The sequence below is a fragment of the Cherax quadricarinatus genome, chromosome 96 (genome assembly GCF_038502225.1).
Source record: "Cherax quadricarinatus isolate ZL_2023a chromosome 96, ASM3850222v1, whole genome shotgun sequence".
Lineage (NCBI taxonomy): Eukaryota > Metazoa > Arthropoda > Malacostraca > Decapoda > Parastacidae > Cherax > Cherax quadricarinatus.
In genome coordinates, this window is record NC_091387.1 from 10,940,318 (window position 1) to 10,959,364 (window position 19,047).

The 19,047-nt window shown below is 46.3% G+C and overlaps 1 long non-coding RNA gene across 1 annotated transcript in view; it reads right to left on the minus strand.

Moving 5' to 3' along the window:
* Positions 1–14,603, minus strand: part of LOC138855491 (uncharacterized) — a 239,203-nt gene extending 224,600 nt beyond the window's left edge. Inside the window, exon 1 of the long non-coding RNA XR_011394739.1 lies at positions 14,536–14,603. This is a non-coding gene — a long non-coding RNA (uncharacterized lncRNA). The remainder of the gene's footprint in view (positions 1–14,535) is intronic.
* Positions 14,604–19,047: the final 4,444 nt, after the last annotated feature.

Genomic DNA, 19,047 nt, shown 5'->3' on the forward strand with positions numbered 1-19,047 from the left:
AAGCAGGGGCGCCACGAGTACACAGAGACAACAATAAGTGTCAGGGGCTCAAGACTGTTCAACTATCTCCAAGCATACATGTATGCCCAGTTGGGTTTATATTTTGCTTCAGGCTATCCTTTATATTTCGCATCACCAGTGCTGGTATCTAGCAGGGTAATAGGCCTACCAATCTCTGCTTGCACTACGCTCTCTGCCTCACACTCCCATCAGGCAGCTTAGAGACAAACCTACTCTCTCCCTCGCGGGCATGACCCTCTGGACCGCCACAACACACTGCCTGCATACCAAGAACCGATAGAACTACACAAATCTTCTGAAGCCTTATCATTCAGTCCCGCTACCAGACCTATACACTCAAGAATTGTTAATATTGGTGCAGTGGTGGTCACACTCCATCACCTCGTAGAAGCAGCATCCATTTCTCAACGAGTTATCGTAATGTCATGTCTGCAAGTCTCAGCATCCAGACACAGGCACAAGCAGGATCCAGGCCAATATTAGCCTAATTTCTTAGAAATATTAGTGGTGTCTCCTGAGACTCCACAGCGTCCTACGTTGTTTTCAAGTCACGTTTCAGCATCACCTGTATGTCGCTGCTGTTGTGTTCAGTTCAGCATGGGTATTTCATCAAGTCAGAGGCGAGTTTTGAAGTGTTTCCTGGGTCCAGTGTTGTAGAAGCTGCCATATCCTCTGCGTTTGTGGGTAGGAAGGAGGAAGCAGCCATGCTTTGTCCCTCACCAAACGCCAGAACACTCCTACCGTAACACTACTCTCCACCACCACTCCCTCATCGCTGTTTTCTCTGTAAATTCAGTGTGAATTCTCACTAGAGCTGTGTATCCGAGTGCCCGAGGTCACTCGAAGCCATGTGTGGATCTACAAGCTATGTGCAACTAGCCACTTGGGTTACCAAAGAAGATGCCCAAAGCCACTTGATGTCTGCTGCCTGAAGTCACTCCAAGATGTCACCTCGCGACGTCACCTCTGATGCCATCCTGGACGTTTGCCCGACATTACCACAGGACGTATGTCTGACGTTTGCCATATCGATGCCGCATCAACAGTATTACTTTCACAGTGGGCAATTTGTATTCAATGTTTTCCAGAACGATTCAGAGAAGATATGTCACGTGTTCATTCTCTCAGTGTTCCTTTACTTGTGTTCTCACATGTTCGTGAATGCCGTAGTGTCGATTTTTTTGCAGAGAAGCATAATTTGCAGTGCAACCCATGTATATAACCGCATGAGCAGTGCAGAAGTGCAAGTTTACGTGTACCTGAGGTTAAGTGGTCCGAGTCCAGGTGTGTGTGTAGACCACAGTGTGGTCTGAGACCAAAATTAGAGTCAGCATCTCAGGGATACATTTGAAGAGGCGATGAATCAACAAGAATAGACCTTATTCATTTTAAGCGACTTCGGTGCAGGAGACGATACATGTCCCTTGGTGCCAACCATCATAGAATAGAGGTTTGAATTTCATATGGAGGTGAATGTAGAAAGAATAGAGCTTGAAAGAAGTGACAAACTTAACTTCAGAAGAGACAACACATGTATGAAGCAGTCACTAAGGAAACTGCTATAGAAACGTCGGGAAACTGGAGAAATTCACTCACAGAACCAGAAGAACAAGCAAGAATAGTTTGAGTTCACATTTTGCCCAAAGGCGGCAGGAAAGCAAAGGCTAAAAGTGCAAGAGAAGCAATGAAAGCCAGAGAACAATGATGCAAGCAAATGAGTCAGAAGCAAATATGCACAGGAGCTGAAAGTAAGCTTAAGAGATTCTTTGATAAAACTGAAACATTAAGACAGTCAGAGATGATGAGTGCACTAACGAGTACTAGACATAATTCTCACAAGAGAAGCAGTGAAGAAATGATAAAAAGGCTAGATACCTCAAAGGTAAAGGGATACGACAACATTTTCCCGCGGATCCAGAGGGAGCAAAATAGCTGCTAAACCACTCGCCAAGATCTTCAAGAAATCAACTGAAATACAACTGCTGCCGGAGTGGAAAACAACGCTGGTAATCCTGATGTTTTAAAGTGACAGATGGATAGCATTAAACTCAAAGCCTGTGTTGACATGCATAATATGCAAGGATACAAAGAACATCAGCAGAAATATAGCTGAGCAGCTGTAAGTGAGAGGCTTCGTAAACAACAGCTAGGACGGCTTTAGAAGTGGTAAATCATGTTGTGCAAACCTGCCAAACTTTTACGATAAAATAACGAAAGTTCTGAAGGAAAGTGAGTAGACTAAATATTTTTTGGGCAACAAGATTTTCAATACAGTAACACGCTAACGAGACCAAAACTAGACGAGCAAACAGGAATAACAATGAAAGCTCTACAGTGGATCAAGAAATACTCAACAGGATGGAAACAGCACGCTGATGTCAGAGAGGTGGTGTCGGAATGGGCAAGAGTAACGGCTGGGGTACCACAAGGTTCAGCACGGACCAGTACCATTTCGTATGTACGTGAATATGACGAAATAAGTTTAAATATGTGCGTTGCAGTTGACCTGGAATAAATAACTAGAAAATTAACAAAAACGCCAAGACTACGAGCATATTTGTATAAGCTGCTGGACTGGTTTAAGTGGCTACTAGAATTTAGCCCCAACAAATGCAGTGTTAGGAAATTTGAGAAAGGGCAAAGAAAACAGGGAAGGGAGTACAGAGGCTGCAAATTTACATGAAAGAGTCGGACCTCTGGCTGAGAGTAAGTCCAAGCATATCACCTTAGGAACACGTCAAGCAAAGAGTTAAGAACATAAGAAAGAAGGAACATTGCAACAGGCCTACTGGCCTATGCGAGGCAGGTCCAATTCTCCCACCGACTTAAGCCAATGCCTTGACCTAGTGAGGTCAGACACGTCAACCTAGTAGCACAAGCTAGTCAGGTCCAACTCACACCCACCCACTCATGTATTTATCCAACCTATTTTTAAAACTACACAACGTTTTAGCTTCTATGACGGTACTCGGGAGTTTGTTCCACTCATCCACAACTCTTACCAAACGAAACGTCGTTCTAAGCTTCTCTCTCCTAGATGCACGTTATTTATGTATTGTTCCAGTGGAACAAGTGGAAAGGTTGGCACTGAGTCTTGTCTCTGAGCCAAGTTGAAAGACCTGTTTACCTGGAGTTTACCTGGGGAGAGTTCCGGGGGTCAACGCCCCAGCGGCCCGGTCTGTGACCAGGCCTCCTGGTGGATCAACGCCTGATCAACCAGGCTGTTGCTGCTGGCTGCACGCAAACCAACGTACGAGCCACAGCCCGGCTGATCAGGAACTGAGGCGAAATGAGTTAAACCTGATGACATTTCTAGGCTAGTGGTCTTTTTAATATTTCATAATATATAAACCATACATTGTAAGCTATACAATGTGATATTTCAATTTCCATTTGAAGATTGAGAGGTTAGATGATTATAACTTAGAAAATACTTAAAGACTGGCAGGGTGGAGAGGGTAAGTCTGAAAGGTCGTTCTCAGTAACACGAGGCCACACCTGGAAGTTAATATGAGAGAAACTGGCCAGTAGAAGGCGGGGTCAGGAGCTGAGACCATACCCGAAACCACGAACTAGTAAAGTTAGAAGAACACTCTTTCTCGTTCGTTCTCTCTCTCTCTCTCTCTCTCTCTCGTTATCGTTCTCTCTCGTTATCGTTCTCTTTCTCGTTCTCTCTCTCTCTCTCTCTCTCTTTCCAGCTCTCTTTCTAGCTCTCTTTCTAGCTCTCTTTCCAGCTCTCTTTCCAGCTCTCTTTTTTTCGTATCTTGTACGGACGTTCAGCGATATCGTCCAGCATTAAGCTCACTTTTTTTCCGAATAGATTCCTGCAGTGAATCAAGTGAAACTCTGGCCAGTAAGATAACTCTGGCCAGTAAGAGAACTCTGGCCAGTAAGAGAACTCTGGCCAGTAAGAGAACTCTGGCCAGTAAGAGAACTCTGGCCAGTAAGAGAACTCTGGCCAGTAAGAGAACTCTGGCCAGTAAGAGAACTCTGGCCAGTAAGAGAACTCTGGCCAGTAAGAGAACTCTGGCCAGTAAGAGAACTCTGGCCAGTAAGAGAACTCTGGCCAGTAAGAGAACTCTGGCCAGTAAGAGAACTCTGGCCAGTAAGAGAACTCTGGCCAGTAAGAGAACTCTGGCCAGTAAGAGAACTCTGGCCAGTAAGAGAACTCTGGCCAGTAAGAGAACTCTGGCCAGTAAGAGAACTCTGGCCAGTAAGAGAACTCTGGCCAGTAAGAGAACTCTGGCCAGTAAGAGAACTCTGGCCAGTAAGAGAACTCTGGCCAGTAAGAGAACTGAACCTGGGCACTGACAGCATATGTAACACAGTAAGTCTTAAGTGGAACAGTAGTGAAATGTACAGTGAAATATGAAATGACTGAATACTAGTGAAACGACCACACCCGGGTCGATACGTCGAGGTACGTCATATGTACGACCACACCCGGGTCGATACGTCGAGGTACGTCATATGTACGACCACACCCGGGTCGATAAGTCGAGGTAAGTCATAGGTACGACCACACCCGGGTCGATAAGTCGAGGTACGTCATAGGTACGACCACACCCGGGTCGATACGTCGAGGTACGTCATAGGTACAACCACACCCGGGTCGATACGTCGAGGTACGTCATAGGTACAACCACACCCGGGTCGATACGTCGAGGTACGTCATATGTACGACCACACCCGGGTCGATACGTCGAGGTACGTCATATGTACGACCACACCCGGGTCGATACGTCGAGGTACGTCATATGTACAACCACACCCGGGTCGATACGTCGAGATACGACCACACCCGGGTCGATACGTCGAGGTACGTCATAGGTACGACCACACCCGGGTCGATACGTCGAGGTACGTCATATGTACAACCACACCCGGGTCGATACGTCGAGGTACGTCATATGTACAACCACACCCGGGTCGATACGTCGAGGTACGACCACACCCGGGTCGATACGTCGAGGTACGTCATATGTACGACCACACCCGGGTCGATACGTCGAGGTACGACCACACCCGGGTCGATACGTCGAGGTACGTCATAGGTACGACCACACCCGCGTCGATACGTCGAGGTACGTCATATGTACAACCACACCCGGGTCGATACGTCGAGGTACGACCACACCCGGGTCGATACGTCGAGGTACGACCACACCCGGGTCGATACGTCGAGGTACGTCATATGTACGACCACACCCGGGTCGATACGTCGAGGTACGTCATAGGTACGACCATACTCCAACATCTCAAAGAGCTGATCATTAAGACATGTCCTAGGTATACAAGTACATATACAAGGTATACAAGAGATGAATGGTTTTGAAAACCGACAAGTTGAAGAATTGAGACACTTATGCAACACATGGGAATCTTTATTGAAGAAACGTTCCGCCACACAGTGGCTTCATCAGTCCAATACAAAGTAGAAATGAGTAAGGAGAGGAGGAGTTTGAGGTAATCAGTCCCTCAACCTGGAATCGATGTGTTCAGTAAGTCACTCTTGTAGGAAGTGCAGCATAGGGCCACAGATAAGATAAGATTTCGTTCGGATTTTTAACCCCGGAGGGTTAGCCACCCAGGATAACCCAAGAAAGTCAGTGCGTCATCGAGGACTGTCTAACTTATTTCCATTGTGGTCCTTAATCTTGTCCCCCAGGATGCCACCCACACCAGTCGACTAACACCCAGGTACCTATTTGCTGCTAGGTGAACAGGACAACAGGTGTAAGGAAACGTGTCGAAATGTTTCCACCCGCCGGGAATCGAACCCGGGCCCCTCCGTGTGTGAAGCGGGAGCTTTAGCCACCAGGCCACCGTACTTATATACTGCGGTGAGATGAGTTGAAGCAGGAGGAGGCGGGATCACAGTGGGACCTGCCACTAGTGTAAGTAGGTCGTCGTCCAAAGGTTGGGCAAGCGTTGAAGTCTTTGTACCAAGATCCCATGATGCTGCAGTGTCTGGCAGATGTGATGAATGGGTTAGAAAACCGACATCTGCCAGACACTGCAACATCATGGGATCTTGGCACAAAGACTTCAACGCTTGCCCAACCTTTGGACGACGACCTACTTACACTAGTGGCAGGTCCCACTGTGATCCCGCCTCCTCCTGCTTGCCCAACCTTTGGACGACGACCTACTTACACTAGTGGCAGGTCCCACTGTGATCCCGCCTCCTCCTGCTTGCCCAACCTTTGGACGACGACCTACTTACACTAGTGGCAGGTCCCACTGTGATTCCGCCTCCTCCTGCTTCAACTCATCTCACCGCAGTATATAAGCCCGGTGGCCTGGTGGCTAAAGCTCCCGCTTCACACACGGAGGGGCCCGGGTTCGATTCCCGGCGGGTGGAAACATTTCGACACGTTTCCTTACACCTGTTGTCCTGTTCACCTAGCAGCAAATAGGTACCTGGGTGTTAGTCGACTGGTGTGGGTGGCATCCTGGGGGACAAGATTAAGGACCACAATGGAAATAAGTTAGACAGTCCTCGATGACGCACTGACTTTCTTGGGTTATCCTGGGTGGCTAACCCTCCGGGGTTAAAAATCCGAACGAAATCTTATCTTATCTCTGGCCCTATGCTGCACTTCCTGCGAGAGTGATGGACTGAACACATCGATTCCAGGTTGAGGGACTGATTACCTCAAACTTCTACTCTCCTTACCCATTTCTACTTTGAACTTGACTGATGAAGCCACTGTGTGGCGAAACGTTTCTTCAATAAAGATTCCCATGTGTTGCATAAGTGTCTCAATTCTTCAAGGTATACAAGTACAAGGCATACAAGTACAAGGTATACCTGTACAAGGTATACCAGTACATGTACAAGGTATACCAGTACATGTACAAGGTATACAAGTACATGTACAAGGTATACAAGTACATGTACAAGGTATACCAGTGTGAACATTAAAATGGTATAAAATACCGACAGGTTGTTAGGTAAGACACATATGCAACAGTTAGGTATCTTTATTTCGAAACGTTTCGCCTACACAGTAGGCTTCTTCAGTCGAGTACAGAAAAGTTGATAGAAGCAGAAGAGACTTGAAGACGATGTAATCAGTCCATCACCCTTAAAGTTTTGAGGTGGTCAGTCCCTCAGTCTGGAGAAGAGCATTGTTCCATAGTATGAAACAATATGGAGATGAAGTGACAGGATGGAGCCTTATATAGCGCCAAGAGGTGAGACGTAGGTCACTAGTAGAGGTGACCTACGTCTGAGTTCTTACCTCTTCTAGTGACCTACGTCTCACCTCCTGGCGCTATATAAGGCTCCATTCTGTCACTTCTTCTCCATATTGTTTCATACTATGGAACAATGCTCTTCTCCAGACTGAGGGACTGACCACCTCAAAACTTTAAGGGTGATGGACTGATTACATCGTCTTCAAGTCTCTTCTGCTTCTATCAACTTTTCTGTACTTGACTGAAGAAGCCTACTGTGTAGGCGAAACGTTTCGAAATTAAGATACCTAACTGTTGCATATGTGTCTTACCTAACGAGGTATACCAGTACATGTACAAGATATACAAGTACATGTACAAGGTATACAAGTACATGTACAAGGTATACCAGTACATGTACAAGGTATACAAGTACATGTACAAGGTATACAGATCATAGCTGACATCAGTGACATACTACTATATAGAAAGTGGCTTGTTATGCTGAGCATTTCCCGCAAATTATGTCAGTTTTGTCCCAGGATGCCACCCACACCAGTTCACTAACACCCAGGATGCCACCCACACCAGTCCACTAACACCCAGGATGCCACCCACACCAGTCCACTAACACCCAGGATGCCACCCACACCAGTCCACTAACACCCAGGATGCCACCCACACCAGTCCACTAACACCCAGGATGCCACCCACACCAGTCCACTAACACCCAGGATGCCACCCACACCAGTCCACTAACACCCTGGATGCCACCCACACCAGTCCACTAACACCCAGGATGCCACCCACACCAGTCCACTAACACCCAGGATGCCACCCACACCAGTCCACTAACACCCAGGATGCCACCCACACCAGTCCACTAACACCCAGGATGCCACCCACACCAGTCCACTAACACCCAGGATGCCACCCACACCAGTCCACTAACACCCAGGATGCCACCCACACCAGTCCACTAACACCCAGGATGCCACCCACACCAGTCCACTAACACCCAGGATGCCACTAACACCCAGGATGCCACCCACACCAGTCAACTAACACCCAAGATGCCACCCACACCAGTCCACTAACACCCAGCATGCCACCCACACCAGTCCACTAACACCCAGCATGCCACCCACACCAGTCCACTAATACCCAGGATGCCACCCACACCAGTCCACTAATACCCAGGATGCCACCCACACCAGTCCACTAACACCCAGGTACCCATTTTTCTGATGGGTGAACATGGACAGCAGGTGTTATGGAAACACGCCCTAGTGTTTTCCAGCCGTACCGGAGATTCGATCCCCTGACCTTAGTGTGCGAGGCGACTGCGTAGCGATAGAGCTACGGGATACCCAATTACATATGGTAGGTTTAACATGACCTGATGGCCTCTACCTGAAGAGAACTCATGATCGGAAGGAACAAACTGGCAGCCACATAATTCAGAAGTACAATAATCTCTAAGTGAAGGATCTGATTATTTCTGTTTATTAGGATTATTTTGAGTACCAGAGAGTACCAATGAGAGTTCGAGATTCTAAATTCAGCTTTCAGATAGGTGGAAACTATGCCACTAAATTCTTCGTCTCAATTACACGAGCCGTTTTTATAAGCCATCAGCCGATATCCAACCCGTGATGAGTGAGAGGTGGAGAAAATGCTTAATAATTATATTAAGATAGTGGTAAAGATAAACGAAGTAATAGGTAAGATAGAGAATAGAAGGAAGGGTAGAGGTAGGTAAAGCTACCTTACTGGTACTCGGGAAGGGAAGTTTGTATAGGGGAGCAGCGAATTAACTGATAACAAAAGAGAATCATCTGCGAAGGGAAAGGGAACAGGAAGAATAATCAGGTTGCTGATTATATATGAATGGAGAGATTAAGATTACAGACTCCCAGTGGATGGTTTTATGCCCCCCTACCCCCTACACCAGACTGAAAGTCACCACTACCAACCACTGTCACGATCACCACCAACCACCGTCACGATCACCACCACCACCAATCACTGTCACGATCACCACCACCACCAACCACCGTCACGATCACCACCACCACTAACCACCGCCACGATCACCACCACCACCAACCACCGTCACGATCACCACCACCACCGTCACGATCACCACCAACCACCGTCACGATCACCACCAACCACCGTCACGATCACCACCACCAATCACTGTCACGATCACCACCACCACCAACCACCGTCACGATCACCACCACCACCAACCACCGTCACGATCACCACTAACCACCGTCACGATCACCACCAACCACCGTCACGATCACCACCACCACCAACCACCGTCACGATCACCACCAACCACCGTCACGATCACCACCATCACCACCAACCACCGTCACGATCACCACCACCAACCACCGTCACGATCACCACCACCACCAACCACCGTCACGATCACCACCACCAACCACCGTCACGATCATCACCACCACCACCAACCACCGTCACGATCACCACCAACCACCGTCACGATCATCACCACCACCACCAACCACCGTCACGATCACCACCAACCACCGTCACGATCATCACCACCACCACCAACCACCCTCACGATCACCACCACCAACCACCGTCACGATCACCACCACCACCACCAACCACCCTCACGATCACCACCACCAACCACCGTCACGATCACCACCACCACCAACCACCGTCACGATCTCCACCACCACCAACCACCGTCACGATCACCACCACCACTAACCACCGTCACGATCACCACCACCACTAACCACCGTCACGATCACCACCAACCACCGTCACGATCACCACCAACCACCATCACGATCACCACCAACCACCGTCACGATCACCACCAACCACCGTCACGATCACCACCACCACTAACCACCGTCACGATCACCACCACTAACCACCGTCACGATCACCACCACCACTAACCACCGTCACAATCACCACCACCACCAACCACTGTCACGGTCACCACCACCAACCACCGTCACGGTCACCACCACCAACCACCGTCACGATCACCACCAACCACCGTCACGATCACCACCAACCACCGTCACGATCACCACCACCAATCACTGTCACGATCACCACCACCACCAACCACCGTCACGATCACCACTAACCACCGTCACGATCACCACCAACCACCGTCACGATCACCACCAACCACCGTCACGATCACCACCAACCACCGTCACGATCACCACCAACCACTGTCACGATCACCACCAACCACTGTCACGATCACCACCACCACTAACCACCGTCACGATCACCACCACCACCAACCACCGTCACGATCACCACCACCACCAACCACCGTCACGATCACCACCACCACCAACCACCGTCACGATCACCACCACCAACCACCGTCACGATCATCACCACCACCAACCACCGTCACGATCATCACCACCACCACCAACCACCGTCACGATCACCACCAACCACCGTCACGATCACCACCAACCACCGTCACGATCACGATCACCACCAACCACCGTCACGATCATCACCACCACCACCAACCACCGTCACGATCACCACTAACCACCGTCACGATCACCACCAACCACCGTCACGATCACCACCACCACCAACCACCGTCACGATCACCACTAACCACCGTCACGATCACCACCACCACTAACCACCGTCACGATCACCACCACCACTAACCACCATCACGATCACCACCAACCACCGTCACGATCACCACCAACCACCGTCACGATCACCACCAACCACCGTCACAATCACGACCAACCACCGTCACAATCACGACCAACCACCAACCACCGTCACGATCATCACCACCACCACCAACCACCGTCACGATCACCACCACCACTAACCACCGTCACGATCACCACCACCACTAACCACCGTCACGATCACCACCACCACTAACCACCGTCACGATCACCACCACCACTAACCACCGTCACGATCACCACCACCACTAACCACCGTCACGATCACCACCACCACTAACCACCGTCACAATCACCACCACCACCAACCACTGTCACGGTCACCACCACCAACCACCGTCACGATCACCACCACCAGTCTTACTACATACCAGTACGACTTAAGAAGATGTCAGTACCGTGGCTTTGCTTTACATATGGATATCTAGACACAGAATAGTTGAAAGTTTAATTGAAGAATTTAAAAATAATTCAGAGAGAGTCTCCTACCCCGATTATCTGCTACCCATACCCCCAAGGGATATAGATATCCCCAGTTAAAAACCCTGAGGCTGGAAGGAGGTCAAACGGTGACGCCTGGTGGTAATTTTCCAGAAAACTGGAAGGTAAACAAGATGCATGACAAGACTAGTGAACCATATCCCCGGCCGGGATTGAACCCGCGGTCATAGAGTCTCAAAACTCCAGCCCGTCGCGTTAGCCACTAGACCAGCTAGCCACGGCAGTGAAGGGACTTGAGCTAGAGTTCGTCACGGCCACGCTAGCTGGAGATTCGTCTGTAAAAACTTGCATTTGTGGTCACAGAGGTGCCTGTGCTAACTTTCCTATGGTGTAGAAATATACCTAGCTGGATGAATCTTATTGTGGCTAGCTGGTCTAGTGGCTAACGCGACGGGCTGGAGTTTTGAGACTATGACCGCGGGTTCAATCCCGGCCGGGGGTATGGTTTGGTTGCAATCGTGTCATTACGATTTCTCGAGTCAAGACTAGTGAAGTTCCCCTTAAAAAACTGGAATGACATGAGGAAATTTTAAAGCCAGACCATTGATGATTATTATAATCAAGGGGGAATCGCTAAACCCGTAGGATTATACAGCGCCTGGGGGGGGGATGTGGAAGGCATTCAAGCTTAATTCGGGGAACTGGAGCACAGACCCAATTCCCTAAATCAAGAGCCCCTGACCAACATCAAGGAACCTTCCTTGAGGGGTGAGACCATTGATGAGAGGGGTATGGAAAAACATTAGTGCCCTGATCAGAACGAACAGTAAAGGAGAGGTAACAACTGGAAAAGAAAAACCCTGAAAGACAGAAGAATGCAAGGATAAGGGATGTTCTAGAATCAGGGATACAGCGCTAATCCCTGATATAAGACACTTGTGCAACACTTGGGTATCTATCCTGGAAAGGTTTCGCCAGTCAGTGCCTTCTTCAGTACAGTGGAGAGAGGAGCGGAAGACGAGGATGACTTGTAAACAGTTCCTCAGCCGTACGATGGGTTTGTAGATGAATGGTTCAGAGAACCGACATGTTGATACATGTCGGTTCTCTGAACCATTCATCTACAAACCTGTCAGACACTGCAACTTCTTGGGATCTTAATACTTAGGAATTCTTCGCTTGTCTAATTCTTGGGCACGACCTATTTCCACATTGAACAAATGTGACACCACCTATGACTGCTGCACCTCTCCTGCCATACGGTTTATAAGCTGCTTCTCCGCTGATATGCCGTATTCTATTCAAGATTGATGGACTGAACACATCGACTCAAGGTTGAGGGACTGATTACCTCATTCTCCTCCTGTTCAAGTTTCTCCTACGTATGGACTGATGAAGCCACTGTGTGGCGAAACGTTTCCTCAATAAAGATACCCAAGAGTTGCACATGTGCCTAATTTATCAGCCCTACGATCTGGAAGCTCAATCCCACGGAGTACAAAACTTACAGCTCATAATAAACTGATACTTCTGACAGCCTACAACAGCCTACAATAAAGTATACATAAAATATATATTGTATACATACAATATATATTTTATACATGTATTTTATACATAAAATATATTGAATACATGTATTTTTCAGTGTATCACTTTAGTCTGGTAATACCGGAACAATTGATAATTGGCACTCGTCTCTGCACAATTATAATATGCTGATATAAATCTTTGTAAATATTTTATGACGACCCGTTACACAAGCTAGATTTTGTGGACACTTTCCATCAAGCAAGTTATTGTTGGTACGTGGTACCCTTCACCTTTCTCTCCCATCTCCACATTCCCCTATACCACCACCAATTACTCTCATGACACATGGTCAGTGACCAAGTGAACATGAATCTGATAAACCCAAAAGAGAGTAACAGAAAGGAAACTGAAAAATGCGATATATGCAGATGGAATAACAAGCAAGAGTGATGAATGGAAAGAGTGGATAGTGGAGGCATCCTCAGATCTCATAGCATTAGCAGACTAAGGTCATAGAGGTGATATTAGATGCCATCCTCCCAGCAGGATATCAATTAATGAGAAAGGAAAAGGTAGACAGATTACGCGAACTTAAATCATTGCTAAAGATAAACTTGTGGATTTTTTGAGATGAGAGGAATAATCTAACGAGGATCATAATATGGACACTGAGGTGAGGGACCCAAAGAGACGAAGAGAGTAATGTGACAACAGACATGCACGTGGTAGTAGATCCATGCAGGCAATACAGAACTAATAATAATAAGTGACTTGAACCACCGGGGAAATAGATTGGGAGAATCTGGAGCCACATGGGGATGGAAACACTGGAGTAACGATAGGAAATTTGTGTCAGTATGTCAAAGATAGTCAAGGAGAAGCTGACGAAGCAGCGAGACTGAACCCTGTATTCACCGTAATGTCTTGATAAAGGAGATACTGGATATTTTAGATCCCTTGGTACTAGCAGCCACACACTGAGACCTTTTGTAAGTGAATGCAGAGAGAAAGAGGGGAAAGGAATGACCATTGAAATATATCCCCAGTCAATGTAAAATTTTGATAATTGGGGAAGAAAAAGGTTACAAAAATCCGAGTACGAGATCGTGAAACCAAGACCACAAACCATGCTGACAGACTGAGTTCGTAATTCCAGGAACATCAGTCGAGTTAGATCATAGCAAGAGACATGCACATTTAAGGGTAACATTCAATAAACCCAGCAAAAACCATTGACACTAATCATCTGTTAGGCTCATCTCGGAGTAAGCATCACCCGAGTGGAACCCATCTGATAAAGCATATTAATAAGTTGGAAAATGTCCAAAGATTTGCGGTAAAATTGAATTCTAAAGCTGTGTGGAGATGCTAATGAATTCAAGGAGCAGTGTTAATATAATATAAGATTTAAAATACGGAAAAGAATTGACTGGATGGACAGGACAAGCCTGTTGGACAGGAGAGTCTGAGGTACACGAGGGCAAAAGGAAGGGTCACAGGGATGTTAGGATATACTTTCTTAGCCTCAGTCAAGAAGTGGAACCTAAACAAGGAACTGGTAGACACATGATGCATGCACTGCTTCAGGAAAAGGTATGATAGGACTCACCCAAACAGGAGAGAAGAAACCCATTCGTGGCCAGTGGAGAGGCGGGCTCAGGAGCCGAGATTCGATACCTGCAACGAGATATAGGTTACTACAGTACCTGTAGGCAGTGATCTCTTAAATACCCTTCAGGTAGACTCTAGGTAGTGACGAGCATTTGTCTGGTAACAGTTTTTTTAAATAAACAAATTTCAGAGGTTATTTCCTGTGGCAATTAAGAGAAAATCTTGAGAGCATTTTCTCTGAGCATATTACAAGTGAAAGAATTTGACAAAACTGATGTCAGATAATTGTGTCCGATTATCTGAGGAAGGGGTTATCAGAGGCTGGGTCAGGATGCTGCTGCAGCCAGATACAACCTAAGAATGATTCTTGTAAATTTATCCCAGAGTTGTGTACGATGTGAAAAAAGGCTTTTAGCCTTTTATAACAATTTATTTTATCTGCAATGCAGGGTAACTAGGCTGAAAAAATACGTAGGGATTCGTACTACCACCAGAGGAGTAGAATTAACATCACAAGATCTCCCACCATTGCCAGACAATCAGTCTTGCAGTTATGTTACTGGTCCTAGTTAGGTCGGTCCTTTAACTGCAATTGATAGTTCCCATTCTTCCAGACAAAAATCACATACCCCCTCAAGGGAAGCTCCTTGATGCTGGTTAGGGGCTCTTGATCTAGGAAATTGGATCTGTGCTCCAGTTTCATGAATTAAGCCTCAATGCTTTCCTATCCGTCGCCTCCACAGGAGCTTCATAATCCCTACACTGTAGGGATTATGCAGTTAAACCTGTAGGGCCTACAGGTTTAGCGGTCCCCATAATAGTAAAACCACACACATTCCACTCACACTATTTCGACCACTCCAGCTCACACACCCACTACACATCCCGACTCCAGACAAACTATACATAATATACCACACAGCTATGCAGGCAAAGTTAAGGATAATTGATGAGCAAGAAAGGAAGCTTGAATAGAGATTGATATAGTTTAAGGAGAATGGAAATTGATGGCCAAAAAAATGAAAGTAACAGGGAAGTTGTGAGAGAGTGAAGGAACTCGGGAATAAAAAGAGGTTCGTAAAGCAGGAAAAAGGATCCATCTCGTGCAATCAGTGATGAAGGTAAACCGAGAAAGCAATGGAGGTGAGCAGCCAACATATACTCAGGAGTAAAAATGGTTACCGTCTCTGAAATTTAGGCTGCAATTAAAACTTCGGTGAGAAAAGACGTAGCGGACATGGTGCTCGGGTTCAATGAAAAAAAAATTAACCTAAGAGGAAAGTAAAAAGTCAGAAGGAGAAATAAATTAGAGACCTGATGGAAGTAATGGGAAGCGCTAGTGAGACTAATGAAAAATCTGATATTTCTTGGGTAGGAAAATGTGTCGAGGTAAAGTCAAGGACACCGAGAATTGTTTGAAGTTAAAAATAAGGAGCCTAGTGAAAAAAAAAAAATTAGAGATGTAGCAAAATGGACACTTTCAAAACGGAATGGAAGGAGGAGGAAAAGCAGAAAGAGAATTATGGGACTGGAGAAGAAAATAGGAATAATATTGAGTGGTACTTCTCAAACTATACCCCTCACACCACAACTGTACTACGACCACCACCACCATCGTGGCTTTCTACCCGACTCCTGCCACTATTTAAACTCGTTTCTCAGTTACCAAACACTCCACAGAGAACACACGACTAGTCTCTCCAGAAGCAGCTTACCCACAGGACACGAAGACTTCGAAGTAGTAGCAGCAGAGTTAAACCCTGATGTTACAGTTAGTGCAGAGACAAAACTCTCAAGGGTCATATAGCACAGCAGGGCAGGATAGTGCAGGATTATAGAGTAGCAAGGGTGGAGTGGACCATAGAGGGAGAGTTAGGGCTGTGAGGAGTGCAAGAGGAAGCATCAAAGTTTGTACAGTAAATTAGTTGTGCAAGAAAGGTATAAAATACCGACAATATGAAAGTTAAGACACATGTGCAACATCTGGATATCTTTATTGTAGACGTTTCGCCATCCAGTGGCTTTATCAATACAAATTCTAGGACATAATAGGAAGACAGTAGAACTATATACAAAAGTTCTACTGTCTTCCTATTATGTCCTACAATCTGTATTGATAAAGCCACTGGATGGCGAAACGTCTACAATAAAGATATCCAGATGTTGCACATGTGTCTTAACTTTCACAGTAAATTAGTTGCTGCAAAAAGTCAAAATGGGGTCTGAGTCAAAGGTGGGTCCGTCAACAAGGAGGGAAGATAAAGGTCGTTAGAGCGGTGATGACGGAGGTCAATTCTGCTTGCTTGTTGATAGACAGGAGAGTCCAAGAGAATATCGCTAACCAAAACAAACTGACAATTCTAACAGAATGGAACAGGGTGCCTCTCCCTGAGATATCCGTGAGCAAGACGAGTGTGGCCGATGCGAAGGGAGAGTGTAGTCTCCCAACCTTGGCATCGATGACAAGATGGCCAGAAACCTAAATTTGGTTTGATATAATGTAATATGTTATGTATCATATTAGATCAATGTTGTTGCCAATGGGTGCGAAAGTGATTAGAAATTGCAGCAAAGTAGTCTGAATGGAACACATCTATATTTAACTGCTGATCGTGCAGCAGTGTCTGTCTGTTCATTGCCCTGTACGTAAACATGACTGGGGACCCAACAGAAAACAATATCTGTTTTTGCTAGAGATACGGCGTATCCAAAGTTTTATAAGAACCATGTGATGAGGCAATCAAATTTTTTATAGTTTGCAAAGCACTAAGGGAGTCTGAGACTACCACAAATGGCGACACAGCAACACGAATTGCTACTAGAATTTCGTACAGATAAGCTGTAAAAATGCTAGCAGAGTCTAACACATGCTCTCTCATTTATTAGACTCGGAAGACTGGGGAAGAACAGACACGAACTGTCGGAACCTCCCAAGGAAAAAAGGGTAAAGTTAGAAGCTACATGAACATATGAAGGGGGCAACTGAAGAGAAGACAAGAGCAAATGTAGACAGAAAAAGGACAGAGTAAACAGGGGCGACGAACAAAAAATGAACCTCGATTAACGTCTGAAGAAGGAAGGTCATGAGAGCAAACAAAATAGTGGAGGCTATGAGCAGCACGGCGATCGTTCATAGATGGAATATTCGCCTCTGCATATAGGCTCTCAACAGGTGAAGAGGGAAAAGCGCCGAGGCACAAACATAACCCCTAGTGATGGATGAGATCAAGTTTAGAAGAATTGTAGGAGAGGCTGTTGAATGTATCTGGTCGCCATAATCTCGTTTTGATAAAATCAGGGCTGAATGCAGTCCAGGGAGAATTCTATCAGCCCCCATGAAAGATGAGCGAGGGTTTTAAGGAGGTTCAGCCAGCTATGACAAGTTACCCTCAAGGAGGTAATGTTAGGTTTCCAGGATAACCAATGGTGAAAAACAAGGCCGAGAAACCTGACAGTACCACGTTCAGGAATGTGTGCGATACAGGTATCAGATGATAGAGTGGCTAGTGAAAGTAATTTGGAGTGTTTTAGTACTAGAATATTTAAACCCTTGAGTAGTGGCCCAATTGGAAACAGTTGACAGCATTCTGGAGAGAAACTAACGAGGCAACAGTCAGCGCCTGAGCAAGATGGAAGAGCAGATGCCAGATCATTTATAGCAATTAGAAAAAGTGTGGTGCTCAGGACACATCCCTGAGGGACATCTACAGCTTGGACAAAGTCTGGGAAAAGATTATTAACCCAAACACTGAAATGTCACTCAGATAAGTTCTTAAGGAAAAATGGCAGATTGCCTCGTAGACCTAAGGAGTGTGCCTGGGCCAAGATGTTATACCTCCAAGCTGTGTGATATGCCTTCCCAAGATCAAAAAAGATGGCGATAACTGAGTTATAACCAAAGGCATTATCAACAATTATCTAAAAGGAGTAAGGCGTCAATAGTAGAACGGCCCTTACAAAAGCCATATTGACAAATGGAGAGACTATTTTGTATTTCTAAATACCCTATCAGACGTCTGTCAGACGTTCCATCACCTTGCAAACCTCAATAGTAAAAGCAATGAGACGATAGTGGATGGCATGTCCTGAAGTACCTGGCTTACAAGGTTTCTACAGCTGGGGAAGAACTCCTTGCAACCAAATAAGACTAAATAGACGTAAAAGGACAGCAAGGGCTGACGGATGTAAATACCAGAACATACGAATATGAATGCCGTCAGGGCCAGCTGTCAATGATCGGCAAGTGGAAAATGTTAGTTCCAGAAGTGTAAAAGGCACATTATAAAACCTCTCTGCTAGAAGATTATAAAGGCTCTAACTCTCTGGCAGATATGGAGGAAAGAAACCGAGGGGCATAGATGGAACCCCTGGGAGATACAGAAAAGATAATTACCAATTTCAGTGGCAACTTTAAGAGGGTTTGCTATAAGGACACTGGCAACCCAAAGAATGTGAGCCAGGTCTGGAGAGTATTTGCCAGTTTCCATACTTTTTTTTTCCAGATTGCACT